Source organism: Centruroides sculpturatus, unplaced genomic scaffold (assembly GCF_000671375.1).
Source record: "Centruroides sculpturatus isolate CEXI.00-Female unplaced genomic scaffold, Cexi_2.0 scaffold238, whole genome shotgun sequence".
NCBI classification, from domain to species: Eukaryota; Metazoa; Arthropoda; class Arachnida; order Scorpiones; family Buthidae; genus Centruroides; species Centruroides sculpturatus.
Window position 1 is genome coordinate 391760 of NW_019384806.1, and position 19769 is coordinate 411528.

Genomic DNA, 19769 nt, shown 5'->3' on the forward strand with positions numbered 1-19769 from the left:
GGGGATGTCTTATTTTCGGGGAAACACGGTAGTTAAAATAGATCAATGACAATAAATACAGCTGTTTTAACACGTATTTTTTTGTTAATATTAAATGTGAGCTGTTACTTTTTATTTTGTGTGTTTGTGTGTTATGGACCTTTATTGTAGTCTGGTGAGGCACATTTTTTTTGGAATAAAGTGATTTTTGTATGTGATTTCTATTGGTGTGAAATTGACATGGAATAATTAACTGTTAGCATTGTGGTTATCAAGGTCACGTAACTCTGTCTGATATGTTTATAAGAATATCTTTTCCGAGAATGGAAAATTGCAAATTTTGTAATTTACAAATTACTTTGGATGAAAATTTACCACTTGAATTAATTGTAAGTATGATGACTAGCAAAAATTAACAACGTTATTTACTATATCGAGTAATCACTCTATTTATGTACAAATAAACAGTTTAAATTTCAGTCTAAATCGCCTATGCATGTTTGAATGAATTATTAAATACTAGTAGCCTGGGACACCCCCTAGTGGGCGTTCTTTACAAATTTCAATGAGGCACGGTTCCTTTGACTTTTTTGTTCCTATCAATATGCTCTACAGCTCTGTTAAAATCCGAATGGTAAAATTTACCCTTCGAATGAAGAGGTGGCGACCCCCCAAACTAAAAACCTGTACTAAAAATAAAGTCAAAGGAACCATACCCCAACTCGCGACCCTTCGAGAGATATAAGCCAACGCCACCTAGGAATAAAGCCTCCAAACGCTTTCAGCAACCTCGTGTGACGTCACTACTAGCGGTCCTTTCTAACGACTGTTTCCAAGCTCGTCGTGTTGAACACGCTGTTTTTCAGTCTTTTGTTCTTCGAATTGGATTTATTATTTACTTTAATATATTTATACTTTCACCATACTTTCTAGCTAAGGTTTTTTCAGGATAAACGATATGCCTCGAAAGTGTTGTGTACCAGCTTGCAAAGGGAACTATGCAACAGGACCAAAAGTTAGTGCTTTTAGTTTCCCTTCAGATGAAGTTTTATGGAAGAAATGGATATCTGCGATTCATCGAGACAACTTTGTACCTACAAAACAGTCAGTGGTGAGTAATTTAATTCTTTTTTTTACCTTTTAAGATGGAATAAACCTCATAAGCAGGCCGTTTTTAACTGGTAAACAGTACTTTAGAATAGCTTACTTTGTTTTTGCTTTGTAGTTTCTTTTGTTATAGCTCATAATGGTAAGTTTGTTTGTTTAATGAGAGAGAGATTCGTTTTAAATTGCTTTGTTCATAAAAATTTATGTCAATCTCTATCTATATAAATGCTTTTGTTTTAGATATATTTAATTTTTAAAACATTTATATGGAATCGCTATTCCAGCAGGGAAGATCCAAATTAGAAATTAGCAAGTATAAATCAAAGCACGTTCTGCTTAGTCTATACTATAGAAAATATGAAGAATATGAATACTTTAATATACTGTATTATTATTTGTATTTATAAACATGGAAGTTCAGAAAATACCATACAGTACATACAATTAGGAAATGGAAATGTATGAATTAGCATTAGTGACTTTAAACATTAACAGGAATTAACACAATGCTTACTTTCAGGTATGTGAATTACATTTCACTCAGATGACATTGAACGAACCACAAGTATGTATGACCCAAAAAGTGGAAAACTTCTTACTGCACCATTAGATCGGCCAAGAATTAAGAAAGGTAAGAAATATTTTAAAATTAAATTTTACTGCATGTGATTGTCACAGTGATTTTTTTTTATTAATCAAGTATCATTTGTCACCTGATTTATTTAAACTGTTACTTGTTCATTTTTAATAGGTTCTGTTCCTTCATTATTACCAGGATGTCCTTCATATTTATCCAAGCCAGCCAGTAAAAGAGAAAATCCAGAGGATCGACGACAGCGCTTGGAAAATGCTTTCCTTAGTAATGCAATGGAAGAAAGCATGGAGTCGTATGCTAAACTAGAGGAAAAGTTCACTTTCACTACTTTTGAAGAACTTCAGACCAAGCTAATTTTATGTGAAATGGACAAAAACTGGGTTCGCATTCCTAAGGATAACTGTATATGTCTGATTTTAATTAATAGTGATTCCTACCCTAAGATATTGTGTTGTGCAATAATCGAAGAAGACTTAATGGTATGTATTTTTGCACAGAATGTCGTTGTTAAATTTCTTGGTAACACTAAGGTGTCCACAAAGATAAGTAATGTAAATGAATTAAGTGATATCCTAAAACTTGCATATCAGAAGTTTTCTGGAGTAACAGATGATAGTCTTATTGAAAATATAAACACTGTTGACAACATTTTAAAACAGATTTCAGAAGTACTTCCAGAGCAGGAAGGTAAAATTCGATTTTTAAGAGAACAATTATCGTTAGTTAAATGTACTAGTACACAGCTAAGATATGAATGGGATACTGTGGTTCTTTGGTCTCTTGTGCATTCTATTAGCCCACATGCATATAAATTTTTGAGAAGCAGTAGTGTGTTGACAATGCCAAGTCCAAATACTTTGGTTCGTGTTTGTAGCCAACTTAATACAAATCCTATACGAGAGCAGTATTCCCAAAACATTTTAGGTTACATATCTAGGAGAGTAAATACATTGAGTGAAGAAGACAAAAGTATTCTTTTGCTAGTTGATGAGATACATTTAAAATCACAATTAGACTATAAAGGTGGAAATATAGTGGGTAAATCTCATGACTCTGCTAAATGTGCCAGTAGTGCATTTGTTTTCATGATTCAAAGTTTGGATTCACAGTACAAAGATGTATGCCACATTCTTCCAGTTAAATGCATTCAGGCTAATGTTCTTTTTGCACTAATAAGAGATATTATTGTAAAACTTGAATCACTTGGATTTGAAGTTTTAGGTGTTGTTGCAGATAATAATGCAATTAATAAAAAAGCAATTTCTTTATTTAGCAACCCTCCAGATTTTAAGATTAAATATGATCATCCAGTTCAAAACCCAAATGAAAGATCATTATATTATTTCTGTGATACAGTGCACCTGTTAAAGTGTATCAGAAATAATTGGTTCAATAAAACAGATGAAGCTTTGAACTTTCCAGATTTCAGTGAAGAGTTGAAGGGAGGCATTGCATCTGTTAAAGCTTTAAAGATGCTTCATCTGTTAGAAAAAGACCAATTATTAAAATATGGTAGTGCTTTGTCACTAAAGTGCCTCTATCCTACTTCTATTGAAAGGCAGAATGTGAAGTTGGCTATTCAAATATTTAATAATAATACAGCTGTAGCTTTGAGACATATGGGACCAAAAAACAGTATTGAAGAATGGGAATCAACTGCCATATTTATTGAAATAATATATCAGTGGTGGTGTGTGGTGAATGTGAAGACATTTCTTAAAGGTCAGAGGCTAAGAAATCCACTACAAGAACCGGTAACTGCAAATTCAAAACATATACTTGAATTTCTTAATTGTTTTCTCTTGTGGCTCAACAACTGGAATCTTTTAAATGATGATAAAAAATTAACCAGAGAAACATATACTGCATTAAGGCACACTACAGCTGCTCTTATTAATTTTTGTGATTATTGGATTAATGTAAAAAAAAGAAACTACCTTCTTCTTGGTAAAATTCAAACAGATAGTCTAGAGGACAGGTTTGGCAAATACCGTCAAATGTGTGGTGGAAACTATCACATATCCCTCAGACAGTTATTTGAAACTGAAAGTAAGTTGAGGGCACGAAGTTTATTTTCATTAATATTGAAATCTAAGAAAAATGGTAATATACTTATAACTAAAGATGATATCTTTGTTGAATGCACAAATGTAGAGGATATTGAAAGTATTGTTGTTCCTGATTCTTTAAATATTGTTGTGGAAGAATATGATTTTGAAAAGATAGGAGAGTGTACATGGCCTGTTCTTGATTACATTGCTGGCTACTGCTCACATCAGGTCATTAAATCTGTAAACTGTGATTACTGTAAAGTCTTTTTAACCTCTGATGATAGTAGAACAGAAGACATTAGCTTAATACTTTCTATGGATAGAGGAGGTTTAACATATCCAAGTGAAGATGTTGTTTTGTGTACTACTTATGTTTATGTTACAACCCAGAAAATGATATCGGAGAAGGAAAAGTTATTTCTAGAGCAGGGCAATCAAAGAGGCATACTGATGAAAGCAGCTTTAAATAATCTGTCATCTGATTTATTTGCTGGCCATAGATGTGTAAATGGACATAGTACAGACTTGATAATTAAAAAAATTTTACTGTGTTCTTCAAATATTTTGCTAAAAAATTATGCGAAAAAGATCAATGATATTTTGAAGCAAAAGGATGTTACCACCTACAAGCGTCATAAACAAAACTGAGGTATTTTATTTACAAGCAAAGTGATTCTGTATAATGAGTTTTAAAGATATTGTTATTTTAGATCTGTTATGTTTATTTTAATAGCAGTCTCATTCTTTTTGTTGGTGTTTATGTATCTAGGTATGTATAAATAAATGTGTTTGTATTATTCTTATGTAATGGTGAATAAAAACTAATTTTAAAAATAAAATCTCAATTTTTTTTTATACTTGTTTTCGATTATTGTTTAACTAATTTTATGTAAGTATTCTGCTTTGTATAATAATGAATTTAAAAAGTGTATACAGTATTTGTAAGTTATTTAATTACTACTATAAACCAACTGAATTTAGTGTACTCTTCCGTTAATAAAATATTGAAATATTTATCTGTGTCATCTTTAATTTTATTTCACTTTTACATATCAATGTTTAGTGCAACTATGCCAACTGCATTTTTATTTTCTGGAAATTGTTTTAAAAACGAACGAAGGAACGATATCATTTACGAAGTATCCATAACAGCATCGGCCGCATGCTGCTACGTCATCAGGGTCGTTTGGAGGCCTTATTCCTAGGTGGCGTTGGCTGAGCGCGCTAGGGGCGAGATCGGAGCTAAAAGTAAACGCACCCAATACGGCGAACGGAAGCGCCGCCATATTTCACTACCATAGGTTAACATTAACCGAAATTNTATTACAAATATACTGAATTATTTATATTGTTATATTGACCAAATAATAATTTATTGGACAAATGAATAATAAAAATTTATATTGTTAATTTAAATAAAAATTAAAATTGTTAATTTGAATGTTTGAAATTTGACACACGATAGGGGCGCCTCTAGTGTCCGTTATCGAACGGTTACGGGACAGACGGACACCCGTTGAATGGGTTAAAATTAAGCAAGCTATCAGTATATAGAGTGAAAAATGTAATAATAATTAGATGTATAAATATTAAATACATAATTACCTTACGAAAGATTGCTATTTTCTTATTTAGAATGTCTTCCGTAACATCTTTCCATAAACTACACACTTGGCCATACTGTTGTACGTCCTGATCGTTTAAATATTTAAACGAGTTTAGTACAACTTCAGGTGTTTTCAACACACGAGATGAGATTTCTAGAGATTTTGAAGATGTCTCTGCCAATGCATCTGCGTTATTCATTTTGAAATTTTTCTACAAAGAACAATTAATAATGTGTTATTCTCAATATTTAATTAACTATCAAAAACAATATAATTCTTAAAAGAGCAATTATGTAGATTTTCTAGTGGAATATAAGAAATGTATAGGGCAATATATACATACGAAAGGTAAAAATTTTAAGTTGATTGAAGTTTAGACTTAAGCCTTGTACAGTTGTCCCTTGATAATCCGACAGTTATGGGACCAAAGGTGTGTCAGATTACCAAAAGTGTCCGGATTACCGAAAATAATTACATATTTCGCATTGTTTTGCTAGAAGTAACTTACAATATTCTCTACTCCAACTGTTCGAACAGAACTGCTCACATAAAACACACGAAATGTGTGTCATCGAGTAAGAATTGGATGGGGAGATTCACATCGCGACATGCTTCTGTGCAAGCAGACACGTAACGGAGACGGGTACCTTGACGGGAGGTGCGTCGGACTACTGAGCATGTCGGATTAAAAAACGTCGGACTATAGAGGGACAACTGTACTCACATTCGGCAATGGACGACGGAAAGGCAAAATGACGTCACTTTTTCCGTCGAAGCCGACGTAATACGAAGTTGAAAAGTTTCAAGTTTTGCCGTGGCAGAAAGCGGAACAGCAAAAATTAGACCCATAGCAAAGCCGTTTAGCAATGTCGTCATAAAGATCACGTGGGACGATAGGATTGTACACTAATACCTAATATATTTTACTTATACGCTGTATTACCATCCGATTTAAATATTTATCTCAAATATACTTACTTACTGCGTAAAGTATTGGGAATGGTATAATTATAACACTATTTGTGTTGTTATATTTACGACTTAAAATTTTTGATGAACAATCTTCACTATTCAGAAAGTTCAAAGTAAGTCAATAGAAATTCAATTATTTATACCTGAAGCAAGGGTTTCACTCTTAAATGATTCAATTATTTTTCTACGTTACAAAAAGTTCAGGTTATCTCCATCAAAAATGTAATGGTATATCATTTAGCTTCAAGCAGATTTTGAATCCTGGGGCAAGCGAACAAATCAAATTAAAGATAAAATGTTTTCAATTGTTTCGTTCTGAATTTTAACAAATGGTTTGTACATTTCGTTTCATGGTCGATTTCTTTGTCCACAAAAGATATGTACACTTCATTTTTAGAGACCGAAAGTAATACAGTGGAACCTCGGTATACGTCTGCTTTAGAATACGTCCAATTCGGAATACGTCCTGTTTGGACGAAAGAAATTTTTCTCGGTATACGACTTTTGTTCGGTATACGACTTAATTCAATTATACGCTCCATCTATGAACAAGTAGCAGTATCGGTGTACTACACTAGACTAGACTTTCAAGCGGTGCTACGGTTTATAACTTTGTTAAATTTCTTCTGATTTTAATTTGTAAGTAACATTTTATTATTTTTATTAATTATGAATTGAAAAAGGGCAATAGAAAAATAAAAAAAATGACTAGAATCACAACGGAACTGAAAAAAGAGATTGTTGAGAAATATGAAGGTGGCACGCGTGTTCGCGATTTAACGAGATTTAACTGTTGCATTCCGTATTCCGAGAACGACGATATCGACAATCGTGAAAAATAAAATTCATTATTAAATTTGCTAACGTTGCGAAAGGGATTAAATCAATTTCTAAACAGAGATCGAAGACATTAGATCATATCGAGAAATTGCTTTTGCTTTGGATAACTAAAAAACAGTGTGCCGGCGACAGCGTATCGGAAGAAATTATTTGCGAGAAAGTTAAAAGGATACATGTTGATCTCATGAAAAATCAAGCAGAAACTAGCGAGGAAAGCGAGGTGTTTAAAGCCAACCAATTTTTTTACATGAGAACAGATTAATCATTTTTACATTACTTCTTATGGAAAAGGTTGGTTTGATATACGTCCAATTCGGTATAAGTCCAAACACCAAGAACGGATTAAGGTCGTATACCGAGGTTCCACTGTAATTCTTTTGATATTTACATCCGTTTGAACAAAAGTAAAAAAAAATTGAGACTATGTAATAAAATTTCATAAAGTCTTAAATATACCTGACAAGAAATGTCGTAGTTGCCGACAAATCCAACTTTATCTGGTATCCAAGTGAAAAAATAAAACTTCTATATAAGTGTTTGTTTTAAACAACAGAAATTTTAACAACAAAAAGGAAAACTGATTACAAATAAAATAACTAAATATTCCATCTAACGTGAAGAGCGTTACAATATAATAATCCGAAGTATGGGAAATAAGAGAGAAAGTTTATAAACGATATTATATTACCTCTGAAATAACTTGACTTTTCCTAATTCTATGTGGTGAGAAAAAGTTCCAATCCCCGGGAGTATGGCACAAAATTAATAACTAGAGGACACCTTATGATGCTCGATGATATGCCCGGATTTTGGTGCGTATCCCTCTTTTATACCCTTTTTCTCATCCAATGGATGATGAGTTAAGATCATCTGACTGGGTGTCACGATGAGTCTTTTTGAGTTAGTCAGCTCTATTGTCATGGGAGATAAAGAGCTCAGGAACTGACTGTCAACAAAGGATACAATTGTTCCATGTTTTCTTTGATTTTTAGCTTTAATAAAAATTTATTGAAATATTGTATTTAATTTTTAAATAATTTTCTTTGTAATTTTTAGAATATTTTAACTCAAAATATTCAGAATTTCACGTTACAATAATTTTCTTTATTGTGTATTATTTAGTTTTCTTAATTTTAATTAATCGCAAAGAACAAGATTCGTTTTTGTTTGGAATTATACTTAAAAAAATGTTTATCATTTCGTTCAAACGTTTATAAATATATTTTACATAAGATATTTATACACGTAAATTCAAAGAACACAGAGAAATAATAAAATATAATAATGATAATTTAATAAATATGTCAATCGGTATGCAAATCGACTAGCAATGGTATTCCATAATAGAGGCGCTAAGATGGATTAGTTACATCATAAGGATTATATATTGTCGCATATAAAATTTTGTTGTATTCTTAATAGTGTTTTAAAAAAGTTGTACAACATATACTGTCAAATTTTGAAAGATAATACGCTTTTAATTGAAAAGAAATCTGTATGTGAATTTAATCTGTTTTTTTACAAAAAATTTAAAAAAAAAATTTTATTTTTTAAATAATTGTAAAAAGTTACTATATGCTATGATTTGTATGTTATAAGGTAGAAGCAGTGTTTTTTTTTCAATACACGATACAAGACCTTTGAGCAGTTTTGTAAGGTGGTAAAAGTACTGTAAACGGGGCTAAAAGTACCGTATAAGTGTGAAAATTAGATCATTTGAAATCCATAAAAATCTTAAGTGTATTAAAATGTATTTTAATTTTGTTGTAACATTATTTACTCGCGTTGTTTTTATCAATTTTATAATTAAAATTTATTTTATAACACTGAGGAAGAGCTAGTAAGTTAACCTAGCTCGAAATGCATCTGTCAAAAACAATAAAAGGAGTTTATAACCTTAATTGCCTGTGAGATAGTCTACCGAAAAGATTTTTTCGGATTGAAGAGACGTTTACTAAATCAACATATAAAACAGCTAAATTGTCCGAAAATTCAGAATCATAATAAACATTTCTAGGTTAATGTCCAGATACGTGGACCGTCATGGCGGCACTTCCTGTTTCAGCCTCGAAACCAGACGGTTTGCAGATGACGTGTCACGTGACGCACCGACGCACGTTCTAACCTAACCTAACCTATTCTAATAAATTAGCATAATTATTACCAATTATATTATTAGAATAGGTTAGGTTAGGTTAGAATGTGCGTCCCCACTGTTTCCTTTTCTTTGCTGGAATCAGCGATGAGGCGCCATGACAGCCGCCGCCGTTCGCTCGCGTCGTCACGTGACACGTCGTCTGCAAACCGTCTGGTTTCGAGGCTGAAACAGGAAGTGCCGCCATGACGGTCCACGTATCTGAACATTAACCCATTTCTACAGCTGTTTCGATTGAGTGATTTCTACAAGAAAATTATAATTCAACTAATAATCTATGTAGGCTATGACACACTTCGTATCTTCAAACAGTATGTTTACTCTGTGGCGCAGGCCTTTTAAGCGATTCGTCATCTTTTTAGCTGATGTTTAAAAAAATATGGAGTCACTCTCATTTAGTTTAAATGAATAACTAAAATTATTGAAGCCTTCGATAACTGGAAATATTAATAAATTTATTTTCGTTGTTTCTTTTGCAGATGAAAATTTGAGAGATGGGGAACGACACTGTAAGTCTTCCGTTTCTATTTCCGGAATGTCGATATCATTTACATCTGCACTGGGAAAGGCTACGTATTTTGTGTGAGTAATTTAACACATGATATAAATTATTACAGTATTTGGAATAAATGCTTGAAATTTAAAAAAAAAAAAACTTACTATGTGATTCCATCAACTTATAATAAAACACGTGAATTCCTTCATTGTCATCATTTATGTTTGGAGAAATTATTGAACATCGGGGTACTGTACGTTAGTCAAAATATGAAAGGGCGGTAGAGTATCCGTAAGGATAATGCAAACGTGAAAACGCAACCCGTTAAGATTAAAAAGGAAAATAAAATAGGAACCATTCTCTTAGCGATAAAAGAAACAAAAGAAAATGCAGAGCAGAATAAAACTACGTGATCAAATGAAACTAAGTTAATAAGAGCTCAATTCGCGAATTTATTTAACTTTAGTGAAGTAGGGAAGGAGAAGTTGACCTCTTTGTTAGATTTATTATATAAATACAAACATATATTTGTCAAAGACGATTTCGACTTGAGCTATTGCGATTTAGTGGAGCACAAAATAGACACAGGGAACAGTCCCCCGGTTTGTCATGCCCCTTACCGAATCCCATATGTGCAACAAGAAATAATGGATGAAATAGTAAAAAATATGATTAAAAGCGGTGTAGTTGAACCATCCAGCTTCCCCTAATCGGCACCTGCATTATTAGTCGCAAAAAAACCCCAAGACTACAGATTAGTCGTGGATTATAGACAATTAAATAAACTTACCAAGATAAACCCGTACCCATTGCCCCATATTCAGGAATCATTGCGTTTATTGGGAAGATCGCGATATTTTTCTTCCATGGATACATTAAGTGGATTTTGGAAGATGCCTTTGAGTCCCGATTCAAGGAAAAGACGGGGTTCAGCACTTCTTCGTAGCATTATCAGTATAATCGGATGCCAATGGGCGATATTCGGAAGTAATGTCGAAGTCATCATCAGAAAAACAATCTCACAACGTGAACTTTATGAGAATCGAGGAAGAGTCTCCTCAAAACGACGCGACCTTGATTTGCGGTAATCTGCATGGCAGAAACTGTCACATGTTCACAAGACGGACAACCGGAAGAAGCAATGCCTGCAAAGGAAGTCGAGGTCAGCAGACGCCCACCATCCATGCAGACATCCTTCTATTTTCCAGTCCGGTATGAAACGGAGAACAATTGCTCCAAAGTACGCGAAAAGATTCTGTTGGAAACCAGAAACTCAAGAAGATAGGAAGACAAACACCTTATGAAAGACAGGTGACCATTCAACATGAAGTCAACAGGTCCTCGTGTTCTGGAAGCAACAAAGAAAAGTATTTTCTCAGTGACAGACTGCTCGAACAAATCCGAGCAAACTTTAACCCCTTTTTAGATTTAAAAGGAAAAATGCAACTTTAAGGATTAATATAGATTGCTCGTTCTCAAAATGAGAAAATTTTGTAATATCAAAGAAATACGTACCTTGACAAGAGTCAAGAGATGTTACATGAAAAAGACAATCAATCAATTTCGTATGTCGTTCAAATAATGTGTCTAAAGGAAAAACAATTCCAAATTTTAATATAACGCGAGATCAGTCACACATGAAAGAAAAAAAACTCGAGACAATACTGCAGTCACTTCCCGAAAGACGGAAGCATGGACTGACAGCTTCCAGTGCTGTCAGCTAAAATGCTGCTAAATTGCTAAACCAAACAGCATTTTGAAAAAGCAGAGAGCACTGTGGGTTCCCAGACGAGGTTCAAACTCGAGTAAATCGTGAAATTCTTGCGCTACACAAGATGTTAAATTAACAACGAGACTCAGAACTGTTCGAGCACGTGTCAAACAAACTGTTAATGTCAAAGCGGAAGTTAAACTCTAGCACGAGTGCTCATAAACAGGTAGATCTTTGACACGCTTATCTATAAAATGTTGGCCGAGATAAACCTTTCCAAACAAAAAAAGGGAAATTTTTGATAGACGAAAAATCAAAATGATCGTTAAATTCTTAGATGTCAAAAAATGGTATAAACAACGGCCTGAATTATTAGTGCAGATGTTATTGTTTTTTTAAACAATCACCGAGCAGATTTGACAAAGAGGTATAAAATGGACACCTCGAATCGGACCTTTCCCGCGACCCGAAGAGATTTCGTCTTGCACCTGGAAACAAAGGAGAGACCAATCGGGAAGCGAGGAATGGGACGAGGGACCAATCCGAAATGCGAATAGTGGGAGGAAACTATAAAAATCGGAACTTCAAGGTCGAAAGAAAGTCTTTTCTGGATTAAGCCTACAGTTGTGTTTTAACTATTGTGGCGGTAGCACGACACAATAGCACCTAGGACGCCACAGCTTCATAACACCGAACATCTGCATCGTTCAGCGATCCTTCTCTTCCGCCCCAGATACAACAGATTAACCGAACTCTTACAGTTTCGAAGGAACGCCGAGATTTTCAAATTGTCTAATATCAATGTAAGAATGAATTGGAACAAATAAACGTGTGTACCCTTGTAAAACACTTGTTCTTCATTTGCCTTCTTCGTTACACGGTTTCCCTTAGGCTTATTCTGACATGGGAGTAATTGTACTCCCCCTTTCAGTCGGCAGTCTTACAAGTATTGTATTGAAGAGATTGTGATGGGGTGAATACTCTTAAGAAGATCTCAGAAATTATGTTAATGTCGTTTTAAATAGAAACATTATTGCAAATTTAGACGAGAAAATAGTCAAGTTAAACAATATAAATGTAAAAAGTAACACTGTAGTTATTTCATTAATCTTACGCTCTGAAGTTGTAATAAACACTAAAAATAAAAATATTATTCTTAGTTAAAAACAAGTAAAAGTACTCGATCTACTTCCGACTTCGAAGACAATACAAGTCAGAAAGACAAACAAATGACGAAAAACAAATTAAACTTTTATTATTACCAGCACTTTTAATCTATAAATGATATACTTCAAATGCATTTCGCCTCTCTAGTAGGCCTCATCAGTGGATAGGGGCCGTCCATAAGTTACGTAAGGGCAATTTCGGCCATTCCAGACTTCCTCCCACCCCTGTGTAAGAAGCCGTAATAATTTCTTTGATTTCCCCTCTCTTTCCCTATATTACGTAATATTTTGGCATGATTTTACAAAAATATTTTAACCAAAAAAAATTTTATTATGAAAACCCTAAAAACCTTAGGTCCAAAATATATAATTACAATACAGTAGACCCCCTATAACAGATACGTTCCGTTTTATACGCAATTTCGCGTTATAGGAATCCTTAAATACATAAGCCAATCACAGCCCGACACGTGTGAAGTTTACAAACTACTGCTGTTTGAAAGGTTTTCTTCCATAAAATTAATCGATTCTAGACTAATTTGACTCAATATTTCCAAAATACAGTATAATAGTTGAAGGGTTAATCGATAAAATATTTGTATTGTTAACGATTTAGGTCAGGCTGTTGTTTAGTAAACAAGGCTGAGTCTCACATTTATTTTTACCTAATTTGATTAAAAAACATAGAGAAGAAACATACGAAATTTCAACTCGCTGTAAATGATCTCACGTTTCACCGATCGTCATCGTGTTTGTTTGTAAATGGAAAAGATAGATGACTCATTTGTGTGAAGTTAGTGTAATTTTAGTATTACTGAAAAACATTTCTTAATAGACCTCTCGTTACCCCTACTGAGAGAAACAATAAACGTGAATCGTTTTATGAATGTATTGACAAATGCTTTTTTCTGAGCTGTAAATTTACTAATTGACGAATATTTTATTTCATTTTACTAAAAACAACGTTCTTTTCAGGTTTTAACAAATAGTTTCGTTAGATTTTTACACATAAATTTTACTTTCCATTTTTTTTTTTTTTATGTTATATAGTCGTTTCTTTGGGAATTAAACTGATATACAAACAATAATTTATTTTAAGAAATAAAAACTAACTTTTATAATATTTGACAGCTAATTAAATTGCATACGTTATTAGAATTATATTCCGCTGAAAATGTTTACGTTCTTACTACTTTTCGGCCATTTTCGTTTCGATGATGTGAAGTTCGTAAGTGCATTGTTCCAATTGATTTAAGTCTCACGTAAAAGTCAACAGAACAGGAAAAGTTAGTCATCGTTCACATTGTTTTCCTATCCGTATTCAACCATAAATTAATCTTAAGTGAAACAAGTCTCTGCATAATAAACTGTCTGTTAGATTCACAACGAATTTAACTGTACACACTATAAAAACGCCATGATATTTTTCTACATAGAATTTATATCCATCAACGCTTCTAATTAAGATTTAATATTAATGATTTTTTTCTATATCTTATACATGACAGTGTAAATTTTCCATAGGTTAGGAATACAACATCGTTTTCATCAATTTTTTTTCCTACATAATTTACAAATGAATTAATCCATAAATTATTCTTTCCATAAACAATTCCTACACATATAAACAATTTTTAAAACATCCTAATAATTTTCTACAGAGGAATCGGAATAAATAAACTTTAATATCATATATTATTAGCATACGATTCTTTACAGGAAATTTATTCGGAGTTCCCACGCCAAAAATATATATATATATTTTTTTTATATGATTTTNTCCTAAATTGTAATAAAAATGCAATTAACAAAAATTGTATAATTTTCACAATTTATATTCAATTTCTATCATTATTTTTGTGTTTATGAAGAAGTAAAAATTAAAAATGATCACATTTTTCTTCAATGGTCTCATCTTTAATAATCAACTTCTCCTCGAATAAGACTCCCTCCGATTGCTCGAGAGTTGCAAAAGTGTCTGCAGATTTTTAAAAACAATTTTATATTGTGTTTTTCTCCAATGTTCATCCGCAAAAACTGCCGACAGACAACGAGTCGAATTTTTCCCAATGAATATTGATTCATCCGACTGTGCCCTTCTTTCTCAGTTGCAGTAATTTTCCACATGGAAAACACCGCTTTCTACCGAATTTATGTAGCTATAGATATACACTGGCATGTAAGCGTATTGACTCTTAGAAGTCATGAGGAAATTGAGATCAGTGACGAAACAATGTTCCCTCCCAAATATCTCAGTGATAAAAAAAAAAAATGTTTATGTTTATACTCAGATAGAGTTGTGTAATTTAAAGATTCGCTTCTACATCTGTCGTTTGAGCTTTTGCTAAAATAATTCGAGTTATCTGAAAACCTTTATTGGTTTCTTTACAGATGAAAAAGGATTTATCTTTTTCTTTAGTAAAGAAATTCAGTTTAAATATTTTATTAATTAACTAGCTGCAAGGACATGCTTCTCTGGGTTTTTATTTGTTCATACATTTGTATGTAATACAAGTCGACCCTCCTATAACACTGTTGATTATTTCGTTTTATATGAATTCCATGTGGTACGAGTCACTTAGATTTTACAAATACGTGAGCCGTTCACAGCCAGGTACATGTATTTGTAAAATCTAAGTGACTCGTACAACATGAAATTCATATAAAACGGAATAATCAACAGTGTTATAGGGGGGGTCGACTTTGTATAGTTATTTTTATAGGGCCTATATATAAGACTGTTTTTCTAAGTAATCTAGAATCTAGCTGCAAGGACCCGCTTCGCTGAGTTTTTATTTGTGGGCAAAAAGTAACGATAGTGGAAATTAAGATAATTACATTATAGCCAATCTTACCCGTTTTCACAGAATGCAAGAATTAGGTCCCCCGTTTTCACAGAATGCAAGAATTAGGTCCCCCGTTTCCAGACTAATTAGAGAAATTTTAAGTCCAGTTAAACGAACTATTTTCAATTTGATCAATTTTCTGGAACGTTTACAATCGTTCTATAATCGAATCAATATTCGAATTTAATTCGAACAAATTCGAACAAAACATTCGAAATAGAAAGCCACTTTCAACTACTTTCAGCCTCATATCTCCCACACCTTTATAGCTATCGAGACGCAACCCCCATAGTGCATGAATGCAGACTTGGGGCTACTACCACATACAAACACCATTCACGTGCGGCGTAGTTTTGGCGGAAAAGTGAAATATAGGGACATACACGTCCATTTATATATATAGATTTCTGTTTGCGTATGGCTAAGAATCTGATTTTTTTTTTTTGAAGAAACGGTTGTAATTTTTCTCGAAATTTTTCTTTCTTCGCGTTTTCATTCATTTGAACAAATGACTTTCCCATCTCTCGTTTGCACTTCTTTTCTAACCAGTTGTAGAAGGCCAAAAATATCCACTTCGCTCATACTTGTATATTAAACAAGACACTATCCCGTCTACTGTCGTAGTTCCAAAGTGTTTGAGATCTTTTCTCTCGAGTAATCTCTAAGCAAGAAGTATCGAGTATTTCCAAGCGACTATGTTGTAGATAAATGTGATTCATTCTGCAGGCAAAATCGTGGATTGCGCACACATTTTCATAGAATCCTCTAACTTTCTCGACGTTCTACTACTGATTCCAACTGCTCATTGCAAATTTTATCAAAATTAGATGAAGAAATAAATATTTTGTCTTTGTCGGAAGACATGAGTTCGATTGTCTCTAAATCCATAAAGTAGGCAGCTGGAACTAAATACTGTAATACTTTTATACCGTCTTTTCACTAACAAAGATATTTTATACAATTCCTTCGCGGATTTGGTCCCGTAACCTTTTGCATAGTGAGGCTGATGAGCAGCCTCTAATAAAAGGTCGACACTGCCGTAAAATAAACTGTAATTTTCTTGAGAGGTGAGAAAACACATCAAACAACTCGTTTATTATGTAGTCTTAAAAAGTATATTAATTTTATATTATCTAAATTTTAAAGTAATATAAACTAGAATTTGAATCCCTTCATTTTCCCATCCCCGTGACCATTAATTATCAAGATCTAACAGCATCAATTCACCTAAAAAAAGCTCCCTGCCAAGTTTCAGAGACTTTCGAGAAAAAGCGCAAGATTTATTAACAGCTTCAAAGCAGATGAACAATATCGTGCCCCACACACTGACATCCATACAAACAACTATAACCCCTCGAATTTTTTTATTTCACGACGTTTCAATTGTCCTATGTCCAACAATGTAAATACTACAAAGGCCATTCTTTGACCGATCATAATACTTTCTGTCTGTTATATATAAAATCGAGAAAAGTATAAAGTAATATTCGCAAAAACATCGTTACAGTGTGCCTCTTTGTACGTGTGACTTTCTTAGAAAAGCATCGAAATTGTTCTTTAAATTGTATGTCTGGGTGACCATTAGCACAGAGGCGATTTCAGCTGTTTAATTAAGGTTTCGCTGGAATCATAATTAACTTGTTTGTTCCGGTAAATTACACTCTTTGTTCACTAAATCAACTTTTATCTCGAGTTTGTCGAATTTCCATCACGTGTTAAGATTTTACATAAATACAGTAGAACCTCGATTATCCGACCCCCGATCAACCGACCTCTCGGTTAACCGACCGTCCTAGTCGGCAAATTTCAAATGTCCGCTAGTGTTGTGGCGCTACAATATTTGGCTATGTCTTGGCTACTTTAATATTATTTTTACGTGTTTTAGCTGGCAACACTCATTCGACCATGAAAGGGAGCCAGTATTTAAACGAAGCTTAATTTTCTAATTTTTAACGATACAATAGCGACGATTATTATTTTAAAAAATTTTTGTTAGGCTTAACATCGATGAAAATTCAACGCAAAGTAGATTAATAGCGATATACTAATATACTAATATACTAATTACATGGGATATAATAATATACTACACTAATAATGAATTTTTTCATACTTTTCGGTTATGCGACTTTTCAATTATCCGACCAACCCCAGTCCCCAATTAGGGCGGATAATCGAGGTTCTATTGTAACTGCTTTGTTCCGAAAAATTGTTTTTTTAGAAGCAAATTTTCTATTATTCGCGTGTCATTTTAGATATATATGTATTTGTTTATTTACTAAACGTATCTGTTAAATTATATTAATTTATATTAATTTTGTCACGACAAGTAGTTCAATCAATGTGGGTTGGAACGTTTAGGACTCGGTAAGTAGTCCTATCCTTTTTACTTTATAACGCTTTTTATATCGATAGACACCGAATAATTGCTCTCAAGTCATATTATTTATCATAACTAATCAAAATTTTAAAAAGTAGTTGTACAGTAATCGTATAGTGACGCGATTTGTTATTGGTCACGAATAGAAGATGACAGTGCATTCTAACTTCATCGGTCGCAAAAGTATGCTAATTGGCTGGTTTAGGGAAAACGTCACGACTAAAATTACCAATAGTGAATAAGGGTGAACCCTATATATATATATATAAGTACTGTAGAAATGGTATTACTGTATTTAGTTTCTCTTCGTAACCGTTTCGAGTCAGATAAAGGAAACGTTTGGTAAGTACTGTAAATATTCTAAAGATCGTGAATTTCATACTAACGTTAGAAGTGAACGCGAACGTATCTGATAATTAAATATAGGAATATTTGAATCTTTCTTTTATATCTAAGTCGTTATATTTTCAATGCTTCCAATTTAATACTCTTAAACCTGGTACTTACATGCGGCAACAGACGACCGAAACCGTCGACGAAACGGCAAAATGTCGTCACTTTTGCTATCGAAGCCGACGAAATACAAAGTTCATTAATTAGATCAATAGGAAGGCCGTATAGCAATGTCGTCACAAAGATCACGTGGGACGATAGCATTCGAACAATGGCGGTCGGCAAGCTGAAAACCTTTATTTGTACGCTAATACGCTAATATATTTCATTTATACGCTATATTACTATCCAATTAAATTATTAATATCAAATAGACTTACGTACTCTGTAAAGTATTGAGATTTGAGTAATCGTAATTCGGTAACGAAAGTATTCGATATTCCTAACTTTCGACGATTTATAATAATTTTCCTATCCAAATTATTCGTTTATCAAATTCTTTTATTTGCGATAAGATCGATGGCAAACTTAAAAACTTTAATTGATATAACAAAGCAATCCTGGTAAACCCCATTTGCGACTAATGGCACGTGGCCTACCTACTGTACTAGCTTCTTTATGTGAGTACCAAGCTTAACATCTGTAGATTTAGAAACCCGAATATTACAAATACTCAAACGGGCAATCGATAAATACCATTGACTAGAGTTAGAGGACAAACTTGTTTTGATTTATGTTCATTAAAATTGTTTTCTTAATTACTACGTTTCTATTTAATTATTTTTGTATTGTTATCTTGTATTAGTTTAGAAACGAATCTACGGGCCTCCACGTAGAAAAAATTTATTGTAAAAAATGTAAAATTAACAGTAGTAAACTGTTACATCTCTCGTGTAAATTATACAGTATTAAATATTAACAATTTGTTTTCATTCACAGAAAATGGTCAAAATACCAAAAAAGTCTCATCGACAAAGAACAGAACTATGTCAAATATCTGAATGCGGATCGAACTTACTAACAGAGTCGCCAGAAATAATTTATTATATATTTGAATATCTGCAAGATGCCGAATTAGATGTATGCAGACAAGTCTGTACAAGGTGGAGAGACGTTGTGGACAGAATCATGTATCACAAAGTATCATTGATCAAAAGGGTAATTATTTTTCAATTATTTTGTTAATCGTGTGCCGTGACATTATAATTCCTATGTGAATAATATTGTAAAAAATTACTATTTAATAAAGTAAAAATTACATTACAAATACTAAACGTGTCTTCACTGTTTGCTATGTCCAATCACCACGAATAAATATTGTCTTTGCAGAAACGACATTTCTTTGTAGTCTATTCCCGTCAAGTATGTAAAACAGTCTAAAAAGTCCACAGATGACAATCCCAACACAATTAAATATATAATATTGCTTTGTCATCTCTGCAATGGAGAATAGTTGATCCTAGTAATTGGA

General features: G+C 33.0%; 1 pseudogene; it reads left to right on the forward strand.

Moving 5' to 3' along the window:
• Positions 1-514: 514 nt before the first annotated feature.
• On the forward strand, positions 515-4617 carry LOC111629666 (annotated as a pseudogene).
• The last annotated feature ends 15152 nt before the right edge of the window (positions 4618-19769 follow it).